The sequence below is a fragment of the Lepisma saccharinum genome, chromosome 20 (genome assembly GCF_977018435.1).
Source record: "Lepisma saccharinum chromosome 20, izLepSacc3.1, whole genome shotgun sequence".
NCBI lineage: Eukaryota > Metazoa > Arthropoda > Insecta > Zygentoma > Lepismatidae > Lepisma > Lepisma saccharinum.
In genome coordinates, this window is record NC_139248.1 from 48,423,698 (window position 1) to 48,446,941 (window position 23,244).

The 23,244-nt window shown below is 38.9% G+C and overlaps 1 long non-coding RNA gene across 1 annotated transcript in view; it reads left to right on the forward strand.

Annotated features, from left to right (window-relative positions):
* LOC146003610 (uncharacterized) overlaps window positions 1-23,244 on the forward strand; it is a 353,221-nt gene that overhangs the window by 219,281 nt on the left and 110,696 nt on the right. The window contains exon 3 of the long non-coding RNA XR_014443837.1: window positions 12,057-12,101. This is a non-coding gene — a long non-coding RNA (uncharacterized LOC146003610). The remainder of the gene's footprint in view (window positions 1-12,056; window positions 12,102-23,244) is intronic.

A 23,244-nucleotide genomic window follows, 5' to 3' on the forward strand; every position in this document is an offset into this window, starting at 1 on the left:
CACTGCATAATTGTATTATAATATTTCCCCTTACAGGCTTGATTACATGTTGTTTATAAGGATACATCTAATGCTCTGTTAAGTACCGCAGCGCAATGGAGACTCATTTGAATATAATGCATATACTGTGTATTCATTTCAACTTCTTTTTTCGGTCTCCCTCTGGATGCCAGCAGTTTCCACGTCCCAGCCAGATGTATAGATTTGGCATAATTTCAGCATGTAATTCACATAACAGTAGCGAGAGGGAAAGGGGGAGGGGGAGCGGGGGGAGGGGGATGCATATAGAATCACTTTGGGTTCGACGGGAAAATTTGAAATTGTAATGGAGCGTGCGGCATGCGCTAGCAGGAACACATGGGACCGCTTCACGTTTGAAGAGTAAGCGACGCCAGCTGCTTCGGATCTCTGCCGATAGCCACGTGGTCACACACAACATGAGACTGCATAGCACGAGAGGTAAATGCCTGCTTTGGTCTAGTGTTTGTGTGGGTGTGTTGTTGCTATGTGAGCATCCTATTTAGATGGACATAATTATATGTATTAGTATCATCGTGCATACGAGGGGCATTCAAAAAATAATGAGACTACTTCGATAGAAAGATTGAACGATTTTTGTTATTTAGAGTCAATTTTCTGCAACTTTTGGCTAATCGCCACGATGAGTGATGATATGATGAAATTGATAAAAGGGACATTCACAGAGAACATCCATGCCAGAATTCGAACCACGGATACCTTGCGTTGTGGAGCGCAGTACTAACCACTCCACCACGGAGATCTGCTCCTGCATGAATGATTTGGTTTATTTTTACGTACCTTTTCTGCCACTTTGGCTAATCGCGAAGATGAAGATGAACGGTGATATGATGAGATTTATGAACCGACACTCACAAAGAATGCCCGTGCTCAGGCCGGGATTTGAACCGGGATCCATGAGGTCGTAGCGCTTTGTAATAACAACTCGGCTACGGAGTAGACAGAAAACGTATATAGGTAGTCTACTATGTGTTTGTGTATTATTATTATTATTATTATTATTAGTAGTAGTAGTAGTAGTAGTAGTAGTAGTAGTAGTAGTAATAGTAGTAGAGGAACTTGAAGTAGTCCAATAATTCAGTTTCCCATTAGAGGTCAACTAAACGCATGTAGGTAGTACCCAACATGGATTTAAAACAGGAGTAAAAGACAGCCATGAAGTTTTGCGTCAGGTTCTAGAGTACAGCCTCGGAAACATTCGACATGATGCAAGAGTATTATGGGGACGATGCTTGATCAAATACACTGGTTTTGATTGGCATAATAAATTTCGTGAGGAACAGTGTAGTGAACAAGACCCTTGACGAGCAGAGCCTATCCACTAGCTCAACACCATGCATCAAGGCCATGCTGGAAGAGAACAGATGAATAACAAGACAGTAAATTACGCACCCAAAATAATTTAATTCATCATCATCATCACCAACAACGTAACCGAAAAAGGGTGACCTGTTAAGGCACCCATAAGTCAACCTCACTTTCCCGAAGTACAACTCGGTAACTGCTTCTTGCAGCCAACGAGGCTCTGGCGCCTGAACCCACGGCCAGGATAATCCTACAGAGAGTCGCGTTGTCCTGAGTTTGTACTTGCGCGTACTGAGTACCCTTTACAGCCTCAGCTTTCAACACCGGGTGGCTAGAATTAAAGTTACCTAACTCAGAGCCCTCTGTAGCCTGTTTGAGGCATCGTAGAACTCTGAAGTTTGGTGAATCCACTATGCACCATGGGGAAGAGGATGGCGATAAAAAGGTTCAATTTTCCGCCACCAGGTTGAAATGTGGCGCTGTACTTCCATGATGGGTTGTAATAATGACGTAAACTGCTCCAATTGGTTATGGATTTGCCTTTACATTGCAATCTTGCAATAAACGAGAGATTATTTTCTCCCAACTTCCAGCCACTAACAAAAGTCTTTCTAATTAATAACTCAGCTAAATCACTTATGTTTTTCAATATTCATTATTACAGCGCCACATTTCAACCTGGTTGCGGAAAATTGAACTATATATATATATATATATATATATATATATATATATATATATATATCGCCATCCTCTTCTGAAGCTCTGAGTTGGGTAACTTTAATTCTGACCACCCGGTAGGTAAAATTTTATCCTCTGAAATGGTACAGTTTTAGATCTTGTTAAGTTGTGAATGAATGTATTAGTTTTAAAAATTGAACGAGGAAGTTTTTAATATAAACATTTTATTTTATTGTTATGGGCCTGTCCTTAATTACCGCTCTAGTGAAGTGGCTACTACGTTAGTCAGTGAAATTGTGAATCACTGCTAGTGTCGACTAACTTAGAGGCTAACTCGTATATCGACATCTTCTTTCGAGACCTAGCAGATGCAATTCTTTCCAAATCGATATGAACCCGAAGCGAAGGGAGAAAATATTAAAGAAGGCTCAATTAGTGTCATCTGATGAGTTTCATTGTCCTAACCAGCCTCAGAACCTTCCCTCCCTTGAGGTGGGGGCACCTGTAAAAGGGGGGGGGGGATTCTGGGAGTTGAGCTTTGAAGCCCTCAAATTGGATGAGGATTGAAGTATGAAGTTAGCGTTTACGCCATGCTCCAAAACCTTGCCCGCAATTAGATTCCCCCGCAACCACCCTCACCCTCAACCCTCTTCCTAACAAAACGGACCCTTTCCAATCACATCTGACAACAACGACATTGTTTAAGGGACGAAGGCACCGCCATATGAAAATGGTTAGGGTTGGTCTGTATGTGAAGGGGAGGGGGTTGCATGGCCCCATTCTATCTCTGCTCCAATTGGATTATCAGAAGTTTCCGTAATAGCCAATTCGTCAATAATTGTATTTCCTGTTCCACAATGAGAGAGGAGAGATAGGTGGGGATCTTGTTACGGCTATTGTGGTCGCTATAAGTAGGATTTTTACAAGAATTAGTATATGTCCTGTATGCCCTGAAAGCATTTATTGGAGAATCTTGCCTTGTTCCTCAGTGACGAGTAACTTTACTTATTTCTCCTGTCTTTTATTCATACATACAGTAAGTTTTTATTTTGATACACGAACAGAATATTATTATTTGCAATTGTGCTAGAACATTCACATATAGGAGGTAAATCAACATTATTCAGATCTCTCTTTCTGAATTTTTGTTTGGGGTTTTGGATATTTGACATCAATTTTCTGCTCCACTTGTTTAATCGCGAAGATGAGGATGAATGATGAAATACTGATCTGTCCTGTGTTAGGTCCCACACTCTCAGTGGCGAATCGATAAAAGTTACAAGGAAGCGGCTCAAGATATAAAATAGTTGCCCACACATAAATGCCTACACAAACACATTTTTTTCAATTGTGCTTTAAAATTGTATACACAATGTCCCTCTGTGTTTCTCTTTCTCTCCCTCCCCCCTCTCTCTCTCTCTCTCTCTTCCTTCATTTTTCTTTCTATTTCGATTATTTGACATCACTTTGATCCAGATTGGGTTAATTGCAGCGATGAGGATGATGAGGATGAATCATAAACTCGTGAAATGCATGATGGGACACAATCCACCATACCTCTTAACCAGGCTTCGAACCTGTAAACTCGGGCTTTGTAGCGCGTTACGCACCACGGAGACTTGCTGGACTCTCGATCTCATACGACACTTTGGTTAAGTATAATGTAAATCAAAATTACATTAATTTGAAACAATTTAGGCCATATCAATAACACTGTCCTTAACAGTAACACTCAAGGATGGTGAAAAACATTTGTGTGCAACAGCATCGTTATAAAAATCATGGATTTTAGTTAACAAGATTCTAATATGACAAGATATTTTCGTTAAAGACATATTCAAGAGAAGGAGGTCTCGGACCCAATGAACCCTACCCCCTAAATCCGCCCTTGTACACTCTTCGGTAGCCAGATATTGAATCGACCACTCAACGTACTTGACCACCGATGTGGTATTCTCTCTGCCTGAAATATCTGGGTCTTCTTTTATCTGCAACCTGTTATAGTTCAACCAACTATATCTCACGTCTGTAATGCATTTGTATTCCTCGCATATAGAAAGTGTGCGTAAAATAAACCAAAGTATAGGATTCCACATACTCAGTAGTATTGTTAAGTGAAATTGAGGATGTACAACAACTGAAGACTTTTCTTAAAGTATTAATCCTGCATGTCCATAAAACGTCTTCGGTTGTGTTGGTTTAGAATCAAGAGTATATAGTAGCAAATTATGAAAAATGATGAACTTTCATTACTTGTACTGATATGAAAGTTAATACCACAGGCAAAGAAATATGAAACAAGTGGCCATCTCAAGTTCATGCCTCTTTCTCAATTGTGACGTTCAACTGTAAAAATTTCATTTATTAAATACTGAAATTTAAAAATTTGGCACCTCAAACTAAGTGTAGCAAGTGCAGAGAATAAAAGAAGAAAGTGATACACAGGAACAGAACTATATGTATCCTAAGGTGAATTATCGTTAATGTATACCGTTTTGGACTCTCTTTAAGCGTACCGTTATGTATTTGCTTGTGTGTGTGTGTGTAAGGCAAGAATGTGTGTATGTAATATAATCTGTATTGCCTTTCTGTTTATATGTGTGAAAGGGTGAGCATGTGTTTGTGTGTGCATTTATAAACTGAATAAACTAAGTTTATTAGTAAGTAAACATTTAACATTATATCGAAATAGATGGTAAAGTGGAAGAAAATGAAACTTAGCCTTAACTTCGCCATGTGTACAAAACAGAAATAAATAAAAAATTTCCATTAACACTCATTATTAACAAGCTAATCGATATCACTATTAGAGGGCATTGGGCCATTCTTTAAAACGTCCTTAACGAAATAGATAAGGATCAGTGGGTGAAGGGGGGAGGGGACGTCATGTACGTGATGAAGAGTGTTAATCCACGATAGTTCGACGACTCTTCAAGAGATGAAATAAAGCAAAGTAAAACTCACCTCTCCACCCTTTAAAAAGGAAGGGAAAAAACTGGTAGAAAGAGACTTAAATTAGTCACTATTTATGTCCTGACTTTCTGGAACTAGTTCATAGTCGGGGAAGAAGTGACAGAAAAAGAACGGCTGGAACTTGTTTGGGAACAGTCGCGGCGACCATAAATGTCCACCCAGACGACTCGGACATCTGATTTCTTCGGCCAGGGGAGGGGCCCCCCTGGCCACTACCGAGGGACCGGGCCAAGTTCCGTCGCATCTCAAGCATCGAAAACTTTTACACTAGTTTGAACGCGTCATCCTGTGAAATATATTAACTGCTATAGACACGCACACACGCGCTTCTTTTTATGTGCGTAGATGCGAACGGAAAGGTGAAATAGTGTATTGATCACTCCGGTGTCCTGCCAGACGAGATATTACGAAAGAAAAAGCTGTCTGCCTTTTTACGTTGGAATTTATATGAGGACATATATGTCTGCGTGCGTGCGTGCGTGTTATAATGACATCGGCCGCTGCGTGTGAGTGACGTCGTAACATTCCTGCCTAAAGTTTGCAGAACGAAAGAACTCATTAGCGTAGCTTGGATGTTCTTTGCAAACCAGTGGCGGATCCAGAAGTTACAGTTTCAGTGTCGAATTTCAGTCGTTACCTCACCTCACCGAAAATCAATTGTAACCTACATAAACAATACATGTACGTGGTTCTGTTAGCAGGAACCAACTATGTTCTAGAGATTACATTTTTTGTTGTTTTAAAAATAGGAGTCCAGAACTGAAACGCATGGTTATTATTGTAAGTCGTTATTATAATAATTCCTCCCATTGTCACGGTAAGCTGAACCACCAGATAAAAGAAACAACAACCCATTCTCTGTAGTGGTCTTGGGTTCGGATTCAAATTTAAACCGTAAGTCAAGTTCCAACCTATCATGAGCAAAATGTAGACTTAATCTTTGAAAAAATCTTCTCAAGCCTGTTAACTTGGTGACAAAAGACAGAACAGTTGAGTCTTGAAAATGTTATGCATACTAATATATCCAAAAACCTGACGGTTGGGAGGGGCCATCGCCCCTATCGACCCCCAACGTGGATCTGCACCTGTTTGCAACTGACAAGTTCATCGAACATTCTGAAAAGAAAAGATGACATGTTCTTGTAGACAAGTCAGAAAAGTCTGCTCACGTAAATATATGGAATTGTGACAAATAAAGCATGTAATAGTTGTTCAAATTACAGAGAGGTAGAGGCAATATGGAGCAGAGGTTTAATCAGGTTCCCTCTGAATTCTGCTCACCTCGATCATAATGGCAGGAAAATGCTGCAAAATGCATTATGGTAATTCAAGTTAACTTGTATTAACTTCTCCCGGGGCCTTCCTGATGGCGTAGAGATAACGTCGTCGCCTTTATAATCAAGGGGTCCGGGTTAGACATGCGGCAGTCCAGTCCCGATTAGCCTTTCTGTGCCTAAAGTGGACTTAAAACAAAAACTCAAACTCATTTCTCCGCCTGAGAATGGGTGTTCTTTGAGAGTATCCTTTCATCAATTTCATCATCGTATCACTCAACCTTATCTTCGCGATTTGTCAGAATTGGCAGCAAAACAAAGTAAAATAAACCAAACCAATTGTAATAATTTTTGTGCTGATAAGGTTACGTGAGGTTAATGATGAAATGAGTATATATAGTGAGCTAATTTTACATCTGCTGATATCAATTTTACACACGGACTGATTTCTACTCTTGTAACTGTAGTTAAAGGAATCATACTTGCATATTTCAGAGGACACATTATTAGTAGAGGCATGCATATTTCGTTTTTGATGAAAACACGAATGTGAAATAGCACATTCTAATGTTAATTTTTTATGTTTCTGAAAAGTGTGAGATGCATTTTTCTACTCTGTTTTGTCACGAAATGATGCGAAATGAACTTCAAAATGCGAAATAGATTCTTAAACACGAAATTTATCGTTTATATACCGACACAACACTTTCTGAAGTGTGAAGTATCCTGGGAGTTATGCAATTCATGGAAAATAGAATAATTCTGCTGTAAATATTTGAGAAGCAAAAATGTACTCCTTTATACAGGAATAAACTTAATATTCTGGTAATGATTTAATGTGCTATTAGAAGGGATATGTTTATTTTGTGTAATAGTGCAGTTTGTAAATCAAATTTGAGATTATATTCACATTTTAAAACCAAAATGTCATTTTATATGCTGCTTTTTCACCGCTATAACAGTGAAATTTCATTTCATTTACCGCTTTTGAACCTGAAATTGACTCTGTTTTAGTACCGAAATTTTGCTTTTTTATTTACCAAAAATATGTGCCTCTAATTATTAGTAGTATCACTATTAAAACGCATCATTGTGATTTTGCGCAAAGACGTGTGTTCCTTGCCAAAAAACAATGCTTGCGCACAAATGATACGCCGAATTTGTTGGTGGTGGGTTTTCATTTTATGTACGATTACTTTGCCGCGTCTTTTCCATCTTTTAGATCACATGCATTCAAATATCGTATTTCGAGATATTAGATCCCAGTAGTTGACGTTTAGACAAGGTTTATTTAAAGTTTACTTTTTGCTCAGGACGATCTCAACCACTGTAATGTTCCGCAGTCGGAATGAAACGCGGGATTTCTTAGTGACAAGACGTTGTACCTACAATTTAGTGGGAGCCACAAAGGATATGCATTTGTCATAGATTATACCTGCTGAAATTAAGGGTGGTGGGAACTCTGGTTTGTTGGTTGATTGAGTTTATTTTACTTCCCTTTTCTGCAACTTTTGGCTACTCAAGAAGATGAGGATGCATGGTGATAAGATGAGATGGATGAAGGGACAATCACGAACACTAAGGACAGCGCACAACACAAGCCCTACGGAGGATTATACTGACCGTGAGTTCAGACGCCAGAGCCTCTCTAGCCTGTAAAATGCAGTCCAGGTGTATACTACGTGGGAGGGAGGTGGACATTAGGATGTATTCGGAAGGTGTCATCCCTTACATCTCGAGAACTGTTTGGAATCTGGCCCTGATAAGTCGTCGCATCTAAAGACACAAGGTGAAACAGATTCTCTAACGAATGTGAGAAAGTATGATTAAGGCTGTTGTTTACTGGATGTTTGTGTATCATAAGGTTTGATGATCTGCAAAGTATTTTGTTGTTGCAACATATGAGAAACAAGTCAGAATATCACTCAAACATAAGGGGCTTCCCTGATGACGTAGTGGTAACGTCGTCGCATTGCAATGAAGGTCACCCAGGTTAGACATTCTGTGGTACCTTCGGATCCCCTCAAACAAAATTTCGCTTTTATTAAATTTGGTAACTTTGACCGAATGTTCTTGGAAATCTAAACAAATGTGCACTGTTACTAAGAGAATTTGGTTCTGGTGAACTATTACTTTGTTTGTCATCTATTTAAACAAATATTTGGTTACCAAAAACTATTTTCCTTTGTTATTCCAAACGAACGTTTTTTTTGTGTGTGTGTGTGTGTCTACAACATGAGGTTTTCTTTTTTTTATCGAGTTTAGAGCTCGATTCTAGAACTTGTTTTGATAGAAATCATGTTGTTAAAGTAATACTCAATGTTCCCACAAAATCAATGGAAACGAATTGCGAATCATAAAGATATGTGTGTGCAGGTTGTTCGAAAAGTCACGCAACCGAGACTTTCAACATACCTAACTTTTGTACAAAATGCGATGGAGACATAAAAATTGCACTCGGCATTTCCTTCGTCTATGTGTATATTTTTTAAACATTAAACAAGAAAATGATTCTTTACATGACCATTAGTATCGGGAATGAGTTACTAATATGTAAAAAAGATTTTGTACGTAGTAAAAGAAACATGGATAAAAGACAGTTTGAAGCCGATTGCGATAGAGCGATAAATTGTTAGGCATTTCATGCATTAAAGATAATTTATGGGGTAAATTATGACATATTTATGATATTTTTTTTCGAAATGCATGATGCATCGTGCAAAAACTAACCTACCTATCTTTTTGTACGATAAATTTTAACTCTTTTCTTTGATCTGGAGAATATTGATTGGATAACATAGTCAGATGTCGGGCATACCTGGTACTGCCCTCTGACATGACCAATGTTGCCAGCACACCTCGTAATTTCGATATATACATACATATACATACATACATATACATATATATATATAATGCATTCATATCTTCATATCTCCGAGGCAACCTGTTCCCGTGCATTGATTTCTGAGCGGAGGTGGCCGCCGCCGCTTCCTATGCAATCGGTGCTAAGTGGCCAGACTGAGGGACCCAGACAAGATCCATTTAGAATTGCCTCGTGAATTCGTTGCGTGCACAGAGCAGCTCCCAGATGAATGACGCAAGTGAGAAGCATGCAGGAGGCGTAAATTTAATTCGGAACACAACGATTCCATTCATGAATAGCACATGCGTTAAAACCCGGTGAAGCGTATCTGGGGGTTTTCTTGCCTGTAACCATCAGCGAAACGACTCGGCTTCCATATTCGTTCGATGGCTTCTGCTTTAACTTTGCTTCGTATTCCGCACCAATTAATTTAACAGGTCGTTCGTTTACAACTCTGAGGATGACCGTGTGGTACACTCTTATGAGGGTGAAGATCGATTGATATTGATTTTGTTTATTTTACTTTGGTTTCTTGACAAGTCGCGAAGATGAGGATTAGTTGAGATATGATAAAATTACAAAGAACACCCAGCTAAATGTTAACCTCCAAATAAACAATTATATCCGTAAAATTTATCACCATATTTACATATTTCGAAAAATTCGTAAATATCTCAATATAAATCTTAGTAGACATTTCTACCTTTCCTTTATTCGTCCCGTATTCGAGTATGGTGCTAGTCTTATTTTTGGCGGTAACATAACTCATCTGAAGAAACTTGAAACTATCCAAAACATTTGCTTGAGAACCATTCACATCCACCCCCAACAAAATAATTCCCAATAATTGCGCAAGTTTTACAACATACCCACAGTCACTTCGAGAATACATTACATCTACCTGAATAAGGTATTCCATAGTATCAATAACAAATCATCTCCATTGCATAATTAAGCTCCGCTCTGAGTTCAGCACCCGAAGCACCAGATCGTCTTTACATAGAGACCTAATAATCCCCAAATCTAACAAAAGCAGATTTGGCCAGAAGGCCTTCTCGTAGCTAGCAGCGGTAACCTGGAATTCACTCCCGACAAAGATCGAACACAGTACCAGCAAAGCGAAGTTCTGCCGTCTTCTACGTTCACATGTCTATAAATTCTAACTCACAGTAATATTATTTTTAGTGATTACCCCCCCCCCCCCACGCACATATGATTTAAATTTTCATCCCTATCCTTTTCAAACAGTAATTCCATACACACTCATATCCAACCCACACACCCATACACCTTCTTTTCTTTTAAATAACACTCAAACTTTCGTTATTCCATTGCCACTATGTAACACTCTACATGCTCATGTAAATTCATCTCATTTTCCTTAGATGCAACATTTGTATATATATATATATATTTACAACATAGGGCATCAAGTCATTATTTGTATTAATATTGTTCAAAATGAAATGTTGTATGTCTTAATGCTACCCCTATTGAGATAATAAATAATAATAATAGCAATTTAGAGTACCCTTTCTTAAGTAAACTCAGAAACCAGACCGACTTCTAGTGGTGGAGTGGTTAATACAGCGCCCTACGACGGCAGGGGTCCCTGTTTCCAATCGCTGCCTAGGCATGGGTGTTCTTTGTTAGTGTCCCTTCTTCAATTTCATCATCCTATAACTCATCCTCATCGTCGCGATTAGTCAAACGTGGCAGAAAGCGACGCTAAATAACAAAAATCAAATAAAAATCAAGGATCGACATATTGCAATTCTAGCAACCAATATCCTTTTTGACAAAATAGTTGTTCCAAACATGCTTAAACTAATCTATGATCTACGATCATATTCACTGTTAAGTTTATTCTCCCTGTGTATGATATTCTTACTCTCATGTAGTAGGAATATAGTTAGCTGGAGTTCTCTATTATCGGTAAATTATTACCATGTGAAAATCACTCATCAAGCAAAGAAATTTGGATGCTCGTTTTTGTGGTCCAATTCCGTAGAACAGAGAAATATCCTGGATACATCGAATTTAATAAAAAAATGACTACGAGATGAATTACCGTACATATGACATGAATGCTACACAGTAAAATGTAGAGGATGGTATAAGCTGTCACCTTCAGTGCGATTGTTGACAGGCAATGTTGGTATTTACATGATAACAGTTGGGAATCTACTTGATAAGAAAGTTACAGGCTTCTGCCTTGAAAAGCATATAACTGGGTCGAAGGAATTGCTGACAGGACATTGCGCAAAAAAAAAAAAAAAAAAAAAAAAAAAAACTCGCGAGACACACCTTGATCATTGAAAGGTTGAGATTAATTTAGTTTTAGATTTCCTGGTCTCCATATAATTAAATACGTCTACATTGAAGCCCGACTGTTAGTAATAATATCATGCAATAACAAACTGCGCTCTTACATTCGGTTTAATATTACAAATATTTCCACTGAGAGGGGAATTCAAGTAACTTGTGTCGAAGCATAGAGATATTTTGTAAATTATGTGTAAAACTTCCCGCTCAATGGTCTGAAATTTACAGCCAGAAGGAAAGAGAAGTAGCTGAGAGAGAGAATTGCCCTTCATACCACCTTCATACCACCCTGGTTAAATTTTTCTGATGCACAAGACTCGAAATTTATCAAATCAAGGTTAATGCAATTTTGATTCATCAATCGACACGGTGAAATTTTTGTTTCTTTGAAATGATTGTGCCTGATCTAAATTGATACATTTTAGTGCATCAGACGGAACAACAGCTGATAAATGTAACCCTTGAATGCATTTCTCTGTGTATTTTGATGTACATTTTATCTGTAATGTATTTCTGGAGTAAACATATTTGTGTCAATTGACAGACTTCGGATTTATATGTTATTTCTCACGATTATCAATATTCTCTTTCAGGAACAGCAGCATGAAAACAGTTTTCGACAGTTGACAGGACGTAAGGTATGTATGCAGAGTAAATTTAAGATATGAATCAATTATAATAATATCTAAAAACGTTATAAACCTCGTTAAAATTTCCCTTGAAACATATGATATTAACTAGTAACTAGTAGTTTTTATTAAGATATGAAGACCATAGCTATACTGTAGTCAGAAAAATCATTTTCAAACTTAGAATACATCTGTCAAGTTTAACTGAGAACTTAGCTCCGTGTGGTTATCCATGCATTGGTGGTTTTCCTACAGGGGACTGCAAAGAGGATGTTGGATGTTGGAAGCAAAGTCATTGCCAAGGGGTTATTTAACTGCGGAGCTGAAATATTTATCGCGAAAGTATTTGCTATCAAATCCATTTGATGCACTAAAGTGTGTTTTGGCCTTTTCCAAGAATCAGGTATACAGTTTAATGCATTTTTGTATGTAATTTGTAAATGTAACGCCAAAGACAGTATTTCTTGCCACCTGTACTTTAATGCAGCATTTGCCATCTCTCTCAATGATGCACTTAAATATTTGGCAGGAGTTTTGTCTTAACTAATGCATTTACCTTTGTGTGTGCACTCACCCTATTTCTGTTCATCTACAAATCCACATTTTAGCCAGAAACACAAAATACAGAAGGAACAAGACAGAAGCGTGAAAAAGTAAGGTAAACAAGAAAGAGAAGAATAGAAATTAATGGAAAAATAAAAAGGCAAGACGAGGAGAGAAGCAGAAATCCTTTCCTAGCGTGGTTTTGGGAATTTTAAATTAAATCCATCTTTGTTCGTCGGATCTCTGTCCTATTCTCCCACCCTGAAACCTCTCCTCGCGTTGTTTTCAGCGTCGCTATGGATTGGAAAGCGATGGTTGGGGGAGAGGGGGTAGAGGGGAGGGGGCACAACGAAGCGTCCACACAATATACCTCAGAAGATGGATTCCTGGCGCAATCCATACCATTTCATCTTCTCATGAATATGCATCAGACTGAAAATCCGTGATTGGACGAGAGCTGTTTACAGAGGCCCGTTAATTTGGTAAATTAATTAGTTTGTTCCCTTTGCCCCGCCACCCCCTCCCCATCGCAAAACCTCCCTTCTTAATGTCACCCAATAGGCTTCCCTCCCGCCCGCTTTTTCTCGTGACGGGAACAGGAGGAACAAGGTAATCTTTCTCTGTAAGTTTAGATAGGCGTTTATCCTCCAGGAGAGGCCTCAGCTATTTGCGGGTCATAATCGAAACCAGTGTCGCCCATCATCGTTTACGAATGACTGACGTCACCATTTGCCGTTTGCCGCTCAGATTTTACTACTGCTTAGTTCCAAGATTTATTGCAACTCTTGAATTTTAACTTCGGTTGTCTCTCCCTGTCGCTAAATCTTCACATTAAAAGGAAGCAGGAAGCATCTCAAAGGAACTAGCGTTTCATTCCGTTATTGTTCCTGATGCCTCGATGATGATGATGATGATGAACTCGTAAAGGTAACGTAATGCCTTGTAATCAAAGGGTCCCGAGTTCGATAGAGAGCCTTAGTGGTTCGCATCCCACTGAACTCTATGTACAGTCCCGATTAGCCTATCTGTGCAAAGCGGACTTAAAGCAAAAAGTCAAATTGAAACTCTCATAACCAGCTTGCCTCCGTGGTGGAGTGAATAGCACAGCGTGCTACTACACCAGGGAACCGGGTTCGAATTCCGGCACGGGCATTTGTGATTCTCCCTTCATCAATTTCATTATATCGTCACTCATCCTAACCTGCCCAAAGTAGCAGAAAAGCGAAAACAAATAATAAACCAAACCAATCAATCAATTGATTGATTGATTGATTGATTTTTTTTATCTTACTTCGCTTTTTGTGCCACTTTTGGCTATGGTGATGAGAGATGAGTGAGTGATGATATGATGAAATTGATGAATGAACAAACACAAACATACATTCCCCTTCCAGGATTCGAACCCGGGGCCTCTGGTGTCATAGCGCGATATTCTAACCACTCCGCCACTTGGGCTGGCAATCAATCAATTTAATTTGGCTTTATACTCACAGAACAATTGGTAGCGAACTTACTTATTCTGTTGATTACAAGTCCTAGGACGTCATGACTTTAGGTGTTTAATGTTGTTACAAAGTGTAAGTATGCAGACATGGGCCGAATCACCGTAATTTCAAATTTTTATTTTTTATATTGTTGTTGTACGACTTGGGATTCGTCGTGCTGACAACTCGTCGCCCCGTAACTGGTTCGATGATCTCCCAATTCGGCAGGTGGGTGTGGGGGCAGCAGTCGGTAGGTAGGCCCTGCCCCTCACGGGCTGTTGCACCACGGTTATTATATTGTTGTTGTCGTGGTAACCTGTTGATTTTGTTTCCTCATGAGTATGTTTTAACATAAATAGATATAAATGTGTCATATACAGGGTGTCATTTTAATGGCACCCACGGACCACGGAAACGTATAGAGAACATCAAGACAAACAACTTTTTCAGTAACATTTTTCTCGTTGGTGCGTCGTTACGGCGCTACAGTCGTTCAGAAAAGCCCGTATTGCCGCCTGAATGCTGGCAACCACACACAACATTTGCTGCGAAACCGTGCACGACAGTGTTGCAAGGAACACACATATTCTGTGAAAAATTGCATTATATACCGTAAAACAAAGCGTGAAAACACGTTCTGTAACCCAACACGAAGTGAACATACGAAAAATGTTAGAAATAGAGGAATTCAAATGGAAGTGGTAATATCGAATTTTGTCTCAGTTTACATATCAAATATTTGCAAATCTCGTTGGCATCTACAATTTAGTCTATCCACTTCGTCCTTCTGATATTCGTTGTCTGTGACACATGGAACAGTTGACAAAATAGAAATGAAAGAACTCAAAATTCCAAAGGTAAGTAATACGTAATGTAATGTATTCACGGTATTATGTGACAATGGTCAAAAACGGTTGTAGCAAGAGAAGCTCTCCGTCGACTGTGTTTATCTCAGCACCGGATACACATGTAATAGTTTGCAACATTACTGTGAATAGTTTTGGCAGTATATTCCCTGCTGATTCATGGGACTAACAACCCGTGGTTGTGGGTGTTTTAGCCGTAATGTAACAACGTGAACCTCGGATACTTCCGTTATCAGTACCACATAAGGCATGAATCAGAACACAAACCTGTAGATATCAATCTTGCAACAAGATTTGCAAATATTTGACATGTAGCTGGGCGTAAACAGGCAGATGTAAACTGTAAGTCGAATAAAATTTATTGTTGATGATGCTTATATTTGACATGTAGGCTAAGAGACAAAATCCGATATTGCCACTTCATTTTGAATACGTTGTTTTTCTACCATTTTTCGTATCGTTGATTCACTTCCTCCTTCCCCTGGGATGACTGCTGGTCTTCTGGCTGGTAGGCTGCGTTTCCCTACATTTTCGGTCTACTGGACGCGATCATATCTTCGTTTTACAGATCATAATGTGGTCGGTAGTCTGTCATTTTCTCAAAAATTTGTGTTCCTTGCAACACTGCCGTGCACGGTTTCGCAGCAGGAACTGATGCGATCAAATGTTGTGTGTGGTTGCCAGCATTCACGGCAATACGGGCTTTTCTCAAAGACTAACGCCGAAACGACGCACCAACGAGAAAAATCTTACTGAGAATAGTTGTCTGTCTTGATGTTCTCTATACGTTTCTGTGGTCCGTGGGCGCCATTAAAATGACACCCGTACTATGTCGTATAATCTAGTGGTAACGGGGACTTGTCCAACATTCTGTACAGTAGACAACCTGCATCTGGAGCTCACAATTCAAAAACCAAGGTTTTTCGTACAAAAAAGTTTATGATTCACATTGGACAAACACTTAAGATGCCACTATGCCGTCAATTGTATAAAGTGCATATTCAGTGCAACACGCTTCACTTGCTTTAGATTCAAGATATAATCAAGTTAATATGTAACGGCATTGGAGCTCTGCGTAATCATGATATTCTCTATATATGCTAATGCAAATTAGTTATTTTCCTCAATTATAGTATGGTCATTGTGTCTATGGAAATTGTAATGCGCTCAGATCCTCGGTTCCTGGTTGGCTGATTTAGTTATCGAAGAGGAAGCAAGAGGGCGTAGAATAGAAATAAAGTGACAACGAAGTGAAAGGAAGCGTCTGTGACCTTCATTAAAGGTACCATCCCAGAATGTGCCTGAAATGAGCGTGAGAAACCTCTGAAAAACCGCATCGAGGATGGGCAGACACGGGATTCGAACATCATCGTTGACAAGCGTGATATTCATGACCCTATCTTTAAAAAGGCCACGACTGGTATTGTGATGAATATTTGTGTATCGATAGACTCTAAATTGTTGTTTTAAATCCTCTTTATGCACAGAAAGGCTTATCGGGACTGGGGCTACAGTTTAAAGTGGGGTCCGAACCACTATGTGACTCCACCGGGTCTCGAACCGGGACCCCTTGATTGCAAGGCGGCGAGGACATTATCACTACGCCATGCGGGAGGCCGATTCTTCGTTGGAAAACCGCAAGGTTGTTGTTGTTGTTTTTTTATTTATTATTTTTTATTTTCTTTAGGAACCAGTGACCGCATCACAATGAGGGTGCTGTGTGGTGGAAGCTTGGTGAATTATAGCCACTTTTTATTGTGCAATGAGAAGCTGTTTGTTTATTCTTCATCCTTTTAATAGGATCTTTGACTTCAGTCAAGTTATTTTTTTCCACTTCATACGTTTCCAATCATAAAATTTGCCAGTATGCTGTTCTGTTGGCTATGACATCGGAATAGATGACGTACCAGTGGTCAATGTCAGTGAGGAAGTATTTGAGTAGGCAAACACAGAACAAAGGTTCTTCTACACACTCACCACTTTGCACTGTGCCATACATACATCATATTTAACTTGCTGCTTTGGCGTGGAATAAAAATTGTAGGTAATAATAATAATATAAAAGTAAATAAGAAAAAAAAAGATACGCAAAGTGGTGTAAGTGCATTTCAAACGTTTAACACTGGAGAAAGTTTGTGATTTTGAATATACTATATATAATGGTGGGTGTGCTGAACGTTTGCTTTTCGGAACGAAGCTGAAAACATCGAACAGACCAACGATCCCATAATTATATAAAATGGACGCTCTGCGGCGGCTTTAGTCGGCGTTAATTTCGCTAATTACAAGCTCATGGTGCCTTGATACAGGCTAATTCTCCGATGACGTCAGAGGTAGACGAGATTAGAGGTCTCAAAATGCAGCTTATAGGGGACTTTTTAATCTCCCAGTGCATGAAATTGGAAGCTGCAGAGGCAACAGGTTGTCGAAGTAAATTTTGCCTGCGCCGAAAATTTAGTTTCAAACAATATTTCCTCATCTGAATGTAGGCTTACTTTGAAACTACGTACATAGTTTAACTGATAATTTGAATTAACTGTATGAATGAAGTGCATAATATCGAGCTTAGAACGATTTCGTGTCTATTGAGCGGATAGGAAACTTCAAGCAGAAATAGTTAGCGTAAGTTATGTGGTGGTTGGGCTTGTGGAACACGATCGGTGCTCGAGCCCGGATGTATAGTCACCGGCAATAAAAACGAAACACCTGTTTCCTGCAGGCGTTATGTGTGTTGCATAAGTCTACGGAGATAAGTGGATTTTGTTAGAGAATTTTCAATGGTAACTGCTACCACAGCCGTAGAATTAGGCAACACACACAACGTTGCAGGAAAACGAACATTTCAGGATCTAGGTGTCCCATTTTTATTGCCGGTGACCGTACCTTCATCATTCATTCTTATCGTCGTGGTTAACCGAAATGGATAGGAAATCAGCATAAAATAAAAAAAAATACGAACACAGAGTGTGAAATGCGTGGTGCGCAATAATACTAATTCGATTATTTCGAATCTTCTGCACACACAGAACCAAAAACGTGTCAATTGACACATATATTTTGATTTCAATAACACGTTAACGTGCATAAGCTGCAAATGATGCACCTTTTAGTGTGTCAAAATACACATAGGAATGTATTAAAGGGTATTTTTATGAGATGAAGTCACGTGTGATGCACTAAAATGCATTAATTTGGAAGATCAGACAACATCATTTCGAAGATAACAAAATTACACATTTAGCTGTGTCAATTGATGCATTAAAAGTGAAAGTTCGTTATCGTCGAAATGATATTGTCTGATCTTCCAAATTAAAGCATTTTAGTGCATCACACGTGACTTCATCTCTTAAAAATACCCTTTAATACATTCCTATGTGTATTTTGACACACTAAAAGGTGCATAATTTATGCAAGTTAACGTGTTATTGAAATCAAAATATATATGTGTCAATTGACACTTTTTCCGTTCTGTGTGCACATATTTGGTTAATCGTCACAATGGGGATGAACGATGAATTTATGATTATTGATGCGATAAACCAAATGCCTGACCAGGATTCCAAACTGTGACCTCTGCCTTGATAGCGCGTTACGCTGGTTACAATAATGCCTAGCGTTGTGTTACCCAGACTAGGTTGTTGCAAGATACTCTTTTTGGTGTCAATGCGTAATTGGTATTGTCCAGCAACATCTATGGCAGGGGTGGCCAATCCACGGCACACGTGCCACTCGTGGAACCTGACAGTGTCATTTGCAAATATATAATTTTAATAAAATACTAAACAAAGAATTAAGTATTTGATAATGTACTTCTGAAATTTGAGGAAAATTAAATATTCGGAACTAGTATGATAAACTTTGAATGAAAATGTCTGATCTTAACCGGAGTTGAATAATAACCACCTCGTTAACTGAGTGAGTCGAGTGTGGTCGACTCATGATCTTGCCTCCGAAGTTTCCGGGTTCGAGTCCACCCAGGGTGTGTCCTTTCACCAATTTCCTCTGTTTATTATTCATCTCCATCATATAAAGTAACAGAAGTTGAATTGCTATAAAATATTTAATTTATAAGCGGAAGTTTATAGTCTATGAAAACGGGGGGGGGGGGGGCGAGGAGGGAGGTAGTTTCTGCGGAATGAAAAATAAAAATAGGCTATATGTCGATTGATGCACGTATATGTGTTTTATGGCATCTGCAAAGAATCAGATTCACAGTTTGATGCATTTTTGTATGTCGTAAAAAAAAAACACCAAAATGCATCATATAATGGAAGTGAGTATTATTTTCAGTCTGTAGCTCAGATCTAACGTCTAAGTGCATCATCGTGAAAAATACAGGAAGGTGAATCAAAACGCATCAACTGATGCATTAAGGTGGTTCTCGACTGAAAAAATAATCACTTGCATCACATGATGCATTATGGTGTTTCTTTTACGACATACAAAAATGCATCAAACTGTGAATCTGATTCTTTGCAGGGGCCATACTACACACTTTAGTGCATCAATCGATGAATTCTGGTGCAACAATCGATATGCATTTAATTTCCTGTGTGAGGCATAAGAAAAGTGCCCGACTTTGCAACAATAAAGTTTCACTGACTGTCTTCACCGAGAGATGAATCGGAAAACCTTTCCATCCTATTCCATCACGTGCAAATATTATGCCCGTCTGTTATTTGCATATTCATTTCGCAGCGCTCTGAAGGACGTTTGCGTCCGGATAAGCCTTTCGTCTGTGTATTCAGCTCCGCGGGTTCAAAGCAATAAACAAGGTCGCTTCTCTAAGCCGCTTCCCTCGTTTTTCTCAGTGCGAGGCAGGGAGGGAAAAATGGATGCGATCGGAGAGCCTCTGGAAAGAGACAATGAGTGGTCCCTTCCCGAAGTCAGAGAGCGAATTAGCGGGAGGGGAGAGAGAGGAAGACGCTGCATTCCCCCTCCCCTCCAAAGCACATGTCACTGGAAGTAAATTTTCGTTCTCTATCCTCGCTGATGACATAAAGCAAAAATTTCATTGGCTTTTGCACAATCCATATCATTTAATCAATATTGCAGCGTTGTTGAAACTCCTTTGCCACAGTCAAATCATCTTATGTGTTGTTGTGCGGACCTCCGTGGCGGAGTGGTTAGCTCAGTGCGCTACGGGTTCGAATCACGGGCAAGACATGGATGTTTGTGTTTATCAGTCCTGAAGTCCGGAAAACTGCCGCTTAGAGATTTCCCTTTTTTTAAAACAAATGAAAGGAGTCGTTAGTATAACGCGCTACGACGTCAAGGGTCCTGGGTTCGAATCCCGGACTGGGCATGGGTCTATTTTGTGAGTGTCTCTTCATTAATTTCATATCCTGAACTTCACGATTACCCAAACACAAAAGTGGAAGAAAAACGAAGTAAAAGAAACCAAATCAATCATTCAATCTTTTATATTCTTAGCAAGACACCTTCAGGAAACTGCAGTATTACTCTCCAACGTAGCTTCCCGGATTGAGCCCCAGCCTGTGTACGCAGAGGAAAAAAAAGTTTGTTTGAAAGAAGCAGAAATTGGTTTCTGGGAACCAAACATCTGTTTAAATGGGCGATAAGCCGAACTCCGTGGCGTAGTGGCTACGAATCCAGGAATCCTGGGCATCATTCATCTTCATCGTTGTAAAAGAAGGAAGCAAGTAATAGAATACCTCTTTCTACTTGTACATTAATATATATTTCCTAGCTTTCAGATTACTGAAGAAACTTACACATTAGCTCAATTCATATCCCAATATATACTGAATTATTATAGTATACATCTATCGGAACACCAAATTCTGTCTTGGAATGCATGCAATGTCCTCTGAGTAATGTGTTGAGAAACTAATAAAACTATTTATAACACACTAGCTGATTGCCCGGCGTTGCCCGGATATTTATTTATCCCAATCTTCTATTACACAGGAATATAATGAGTTCTAACTATAGCGTAAAATGAACTTGCAGTTGAACGACATTGGGTGTCACTTTCATCTCAACGGCGCCGAAAATTATGGATTCCACACTAAGGTCGGTCGTTTTACATGTCACCCCTTCCCTCTCCCACCCCTGGGGGTGGCAGGGGTGTCTTGGAGTTGAACGGCATTGGGAGTGTCACTATTCATCTTAGCGACCCCGAAAACTATTTATTCCACACTGATATAGGTCGTTTTCGAATATTTTTACATGTCACCCCCTCCCACCCCCACCCCTAGGGGTGTCTTACCCCCACAGTATTTCTTTCGAGATTGCAAGTGATACGCGTACCATGTTTGGTTGAAATCGCTCCAGGCGTTCGAGAACTATGCCGTAACAAACACATACATCCATTTTTATCTATCAGAAGATATAGACCCCGAGGCTCGAAATTGCAAATTTGTAGCTTTAGAAATTTTAAAATTTACGGCTTATTGCCCTTAATGATTTTGCTCCCACATGCAGCACACGTACGTGCCGATCAATAATATGCATGTTCCAAAAAGATATCAGGTATAGAGGTATAGGCTTACTAAATTTTATCTTTGTGTCTCTGTTGCTTGAATAGCTTCGAAGATATCGCAATATCGCAAGTGGTCGACTTTCAGTTGTTCTCCTACCATAGACAGGTTGATGGGTAATCGAGGCAATTTACGTTAGACAAACAAAATTACACATTAATCTGTGTCAATTGATGCATTAAAAGTGAAAGTTCGTTATCTTCGAAATGATCTTGCCTGATCTTTCAAATTGATGCATTTTAGTGCATCACACGGAATTTCATCTGATAAAAATACCCTCTTATACATTTCTATGTGTATTTTGACACATTAAATGGTGCATCATTTGCAGTTTATGCATGTTAACGTGTTACTGAAATCAAAATATATGTGTCAATTGACACGTTTTTGGTTCTGTGCGTAGCATTTACTATGTCTTAAGATATCCAAATATGTTAGTTTCCTAGATATCGACAGGTCACTTCGTATCCATTGTTGCCACGCGTAGAATAAATTTATTTTGTAGAAGTATGATCATGTTTTGTCCTTAAACGCGACCGTTGTATTAGGATAAGTGCACTTTTATTCAGCTTCTGTTCATTACAACTTTTAAAATTAGTTGCTTCCATTAGGATTTATTCAAGCTGTACACACACAAGTCTTTATATCTTCCAAATGAGCAAGTAGATTTGGTGTGCTGCATGTTCTGTTTTCCGTATCAAGGACAAGCAATGTCAACACAGGTTCCGTTGAAATTCAGCAGACTATCTCCTGATACGGCTGTTAATTGTGGGATCATTGAGTGATCATGTCTGCTGTTATAGACCTAACTAAACATGTGAAGGTTTTACGTGAAGTGTATATGACCTTAGATATTTGAATGCTTTGTATGTAATGAATGTTATAATTATCGGCCAACATTTGAACTTAGAAGATGAACAAACCCTTTCTGTTGTACTACTCGTATTTAGTTAAGACAGATTAGGTTCAATCTATGTAAAATGAGATTTATGAATACACCTACTTAAACATAACCAAAATACAGTGAGACCTTGATAACTCCAACCGCAACATATCGAATTCCTTGATAAGTCGAATTTCTTGTAATCCCCTTGAATTGTCCATAACACTCAATACTAATTTTACCCCAACAACTTGAATAAAACCTTGATAAGACGAATTTTTGTACAGTTTATGGAATTCTGTTAGAGCTCAATCACTCGAAGGTAGACTATGAAAAACCTCTATGAGTCGAAGTTAAATTTTAATCACCTCTATAACTCGAAGATTTAGTCGCACGGATATCAATAAGTCGAAGTGTTGTGTATAACTCGCAGTCGGCGATTTTGGCCCTCAATAACTTGAACCTTGGTAAGTTGAAATCCTTGATACCTCGATTTATAAAAAAGATCTACATATGTTTCTAAACTTCATAGTCTTAAGTTTTATTAAGCAATTACACAGGCACTAGCGACGGAAAAATACTGTGTATATTAAGTACCTGACCTTCACCATCATTTTTATCACCAATAACATTATTGTCATCACACGCGTAACATCCATTCCGCTTGGAACTGGCATTCTTGTGTAAAATACAAGGTGGTGCAAAAGTCATCATCCTATTTAAACTGACCTTTATTTTCACATCTTGTTGTTTATATCAGTAGTGTTTTGTCAGTTAAATAGAAGATACTCACGAAATTTATTGTGTGCGAAAATAAATAAGTATACCCCACATACAGCCCGCGAAACATTAGGACTTTTGCGTGACACTTTT